The sequence below is a fragment of the Phyllobates terribilis genome, unplaced genomic scaffold (genome assembly GCF_046119375.1).
Source record: "Phyllobates terribilis strain yellow unplaced genomic scaffold, ASM4611937v1 Scaffold_13__5_contigs__length_258822181, whole genome shotgun sequence".
NCBI classification, from domain to species: Eukaryota; Metazoa; Chordata; class Amphibia; order Anura; family Dendrobatidae; genus Phyllobates; species Phyllobates terribilis.
The window spans coordinates 181,627,532-181,632,252 of record NW_027362773.1 but is presented as its reverse complement, the minus strand read 5'-3'; the positions used below and the strand labels follow the sequence as shown (position 1 = coordinate 181,632,252).

At 40.9% G+C, this 4,721-nt stretch overlaps 1 non-coding gene across 1 annotated transcript; it reads left to right on the top strand.

The window, feature by feature from the left end:
• Positions 1-269: 269 nt before the first annotated feature.
• Positions 270-351, top strand: TRNAS-GGA (transfer RNA serine (anticodon GGA)). Its single transcript has one exon. It is a non-coding gene; the product is annotated as a tRNA-Ser (tRNA).
• The last annotated feature ends 4,370 nt before the right edge of the window (positions 352-4,721 follow it).

The following is a 4,721-nucleotide window of genomic DNA, read 5'->3' as shown; positions in this document are numbered from 1 at the left end:
TTTTGAGCATTTTCAAAGCCTTTTTCAGGAGGTGTTTGGAACAAAGTCACTCGAAATCCGCCTTATGAATTTTTAAAAACCTTGAACTTTACAAGGTTCCAATTGATGATACTTTTAAATCAGATTTTTACATTTCAGTGAGGCCTGGAATTTTGTTTCCAATTGAAATCTTCCATTTTCTGAGATCTCTTCCAGAAGGATAATCAATGATATTGATCATGGTGGTATAAGAAAAGGTGTGAAATTCATAAGAAACAAACAGCGTCCGAGTAGTTGTGGCTGAGTGGTTAAGGTGATGGACTGGAAGTCTTTTGGGGTCTCCCCACGCAGGTTCAAATCCTGCCAACTGCATCTAACTTCATGCAATGTTTTCACTAACTATCTGAGTAGATCAATTTGCACGTTCCCAAGTCTATCCCCCACGGAAATGGTCTGCAATATTTGGATGGGATTTGTAGAACCAGCTTAACAGCATCTGTAGATCTTCTTTTGATTATTCAGCCTGGTGGAATGTCACTAGTCCATCACACCACCAATCAAAGAAAGCTCAGAGGGTGCCATCAGGTATGTGGTGCAACTCCTCCTTTTTTCCAGCGAACACAGACCACTGCCGTGACTTATGGACTGGGATATGATCTTTGATTTGCACCAACTCTACTTGAATTATCTTTCCGATAGAACCTTTTAGCACACCATGAAAAATCTTTAGTGACTTCTGGATGAGCAGAAGTTTTGCAATTTCTTTTTTTCTCACCCTTTTTTCAGCTAATAGATCCAGCACGCTAATTATTAGCCAGATTTCATCAACATTTTAAAACTGTCCTTGTTGTGATATCATGGAACTTTAACCACACTTGTGGAATAAAAAGGGAGGAGATATTAATTTATCACTGTGTATTAGATATACATTTGCAGAACAGCTTTATAACCTGTTTTCACCATAAGGCATGAATTTTCCAGGTTACACTGAGATTTGAACTCAGATCACTGGATTCAGAGTGAACTTCTCACATTTCCACAATTTACACATGCTCTTTTACCGTTTTGAAAAGAAAATCCAGCCAGCTCCATCAGTTATATGGTTCCATGGTGTAATGGTTAGCACTTTGTACTCTGAATCCAGCTATCTGAGTTCAAATCTCAGTGGAGCCTTAGATGTTCTTTGTGCATTTCAGTTTTATCTTTTCTGCTCACACTCAATTTGCCAATGCACATGGTTTAACATAAAAGAGAAAGTAAAAATCCACATGGCGAAAAAGATCTATCTATCAAGAATGTTTAACCCAAAAGTAAAACTTGACTTCATGAAGCCAAACTCATACCATCTATGTCACACCAAGCAATCGTACTCTATGACTTATGCCAATGTTCACAACACACTTTTTCCAGGTGGTTGAAACTGACCAGGATTTCAAGCCGAAACGGCTTCAAGAAACGACAGCGATTCTTTTCCTGAATCATCCCTTTTAGTGTTTTCCAGCATTTTTATAAACATAGTTTGGTGAAGTTTTTCTAAGAATTGTTTTGCGCATCGATTGAGTTTGTTTTCATATTTTTTTTGCTCGCAAAATGCTGCGAACGTCACTCAGGAACCTGAAGAATGATATGCTCACTTTAGAAGTGCATTGAGCTGTAGGGTGCATTGCTGGAAAAGGGGAAAAAAAACAAAAAACCTCTTTAAATCTCTTAGTTTGCGAGTGTGAACGAGCTGAGTGTGACCATAGCGTAAGTGCAAACGAAAGTAAGTGTGTGACTTGTTTTTCATTGACTTTGTATTCAGGGAGTTTGGAAGGGAGGACTTTGGACTGAATTGCTGTCTGTATTTTATTAATTCTTTACTTTTATTTTTACTTAACATTCTGTCTATTGCAATCCCCATTAGGAAATGAGCTCCATTATTGACAATGCTATCCAGTGTACATCTTGCCATATGTATGCATTCCTTGAACAGCCGGTCGGGGTTGCTTACTGCTGCGCGAGATGTGTGCACGTTGTGCGTTTGGAAGCCCAGGTACTGGATCTAAATGAGCAGCTGGCAACACTGAGATCCATTGACAATATGGAAAGGAGTCTGCTGCTCACTGAGCAGCAGCTCAGTGGGGTAGATGTGGGGGAGGGTGGTAGTCGGGAGCTGCAGGACAGTGAGGCCGCTAGTTGGATGACAGTTAGAAGGGGAGGTAGAGCGAAGAGTGCCAGGGAGGTTAGTCCTGATCTGGCACACCCCAATAAGTTTGCAAAGTTGGCAGATGAGGGGAGTGACGGTACAGGGGTAGCACTGCTGCAGCAAGGCATGTCCCCTGAAAGCCGGAGGAGTGTCAGCTCCAGTAAAGAGGGAAATAGGAGAGCAGGGCAGGTCAGGCAGGTGCTCGTAGTGGGGGACTCAATTATTAGGGGAACAGATAGGGCAATCTGTCACAAAGACAGGGATCGTCGAACAGTGTGCTGCCTACCTGGCGCTCGGGTCCGGCACATCGCTGATCGGGTTGACAGATTACTGGGAGGGGCTGGTGAGGATCCAGTGCTCATGGTGCACATTGGCACAAATGACAAAGTTAGAGGTAGGTGGGAGGTCCATAAAGATGATTTCAGGGAATTAGACTGCAAGCTGAAAGCAAGGACCTCCAAGGGGGTATTCTATGAAATACTACCGGTACCACATGCCACGCCAGAGAGGCAACGGGAGATTAGGGAGATAAATAAGTGACTCAAGAGCTGGTGTAGGAAGGAGGGATTTGGATTCCTGGAAAACTGGGCCGACTTCTCAGTTGGCTACAGACTCTACGCTAGGGACTGGCTGCACCTAAATGAGGAGGGTGCAGCTGTGCTGGGGGAGAAAATGGCTAGAAGGTTGGAGGAGTGTTTAAACTAGGGATTGGGCAGGGAGGGTATTCATTTTATAGGTGGGGAAGATAGTGCAGATAGTGACCTTGGGCACAAATAAAGAAATTGGGGGTGGGGTTAGAACAGTCAATAAAGTAAGAAGAAATAGAGGTACAGAGAGATACATAAAATGCATGTACACTAATGCCAGAAGCCTCACCAACAAAATGGAGGAATTAGAATTAATTTTGTTTGAAAATAATTATGACATGGTATGGATATTTGAGACGTGGCTGGATGAGAGCCATGACTGGGCAGTTAATTTACAGGGCTATAGTCTGTTCAGAAATGACCGTGCAAACAAGCGAGGGGGGGTGTGTGTTTATATGTAAAATCATCCTTAAAACCCGTCTTGTGGGAGGATATATGTGAATCTAATGAAAATGAGTCCCTGTGGGTGGAGATAAGGGGAGGGGGAAAAATAATAAATTACTGATAGGGGTTTGTTATAAGTCTCCAAAAATAATGGAAGTAGCGGAGAATATCCTCGTAAAGCAAATAGATGAAGCAGCGACTCAAGGAGAAGTCATTATTATGGGAGACTTCAACTACCCTGAAATACATTGGGGGACAGAAACATGTAGTTCAAGCAAAGGTAATAGGCCAGACTGCATATCAAATATACGAGTTGGGGTCACTTGGGTAATAGTGATCACAAAATAATACATTTTCATGTAACCTTTAATAAGATGTGTAGTAGAGGGGTTACAAGGACACTAAACTTCAGGAAGGCAAATTTCCAATGGTTGAGAGATGATCTTTGTGCAATAAACTGGGACGATATCCTGAGACATAAAGCTACACAAAGCAAATGGGAGACATTTATTAAAATCATGAATAGGACCTGTACACAATATATACCCTTTGGGAATAAACATGCTAGAAATAGGAGGAAACCACTATGGCTAAATAGAGCTGTAAGGGGCTCAATAAGTGACAAAAAGAAAGCATTTGGAGAACTACAGCAAGAAGGTAGTGATGAGGCATTAAATAAATATAGAAAATTAAATAAATTATGTAAAAAACAAATCAAGGCAGCAAAGATTGAGGCAGAGAGAATCATAGCCAGAGAAAGTAAAAATAACCCCAAAATATTCTTTAACTACATAAATAGTAAAAAACTAAAAAATGATAGCGTTTGCCCCCTTTAAAATAGTCTGGGTGAAATGGTAGATGAGGATGAGGAAAAAGCCAATATACTAAATGATTTTTTTTCAACCATATTTACACAAGAAAATCGCATGACAGAAAACATGATTAGTGATAACAAAAATTCTCCATTAAATGTCACTTGCTTAACCCAGCAGGAAGTACGGTGGCGTCTAAAAATCACTAAAGTTGACAAATCCCCTGGCCTGGATGATATACACCCGTGAGTACTGCAGGAATTAAGTAATGTCATAGATAGACCAATATTTTTAATCTTTAAAGATTCCATAATAACAGGGTCTGTACCACACGACTGGCGTATAGCAAATGTGGTGGCAATATTCAAAAAGGGGACAAAAACTGAACTTGGAAATTATAGGCCGGTAAGCTTAACCTCTACTGTGGGTAAAATCCTGGAGGGTTTCCTAAGAGATGCTATAATAGAGTGTCTGAAGAAGAATAACCTCATGAACCAATATCAACATGGGTTTAGGAGGGACCGCTCCTGTCAAACTAATCTGATCAGTTTTTATGAGGAGACAAGTTCTGGACTGGACCAAGGAAATGCAGTGGATGTTGTGTATATGGACTTTTCAAAAGCTTTTGATACGGTTCCACACAAAAGGTTGGTACATAAAATGAGAACAATGGGGATAGGGGAAAATATATGTATGTGGGTTAAGAATTGGCTC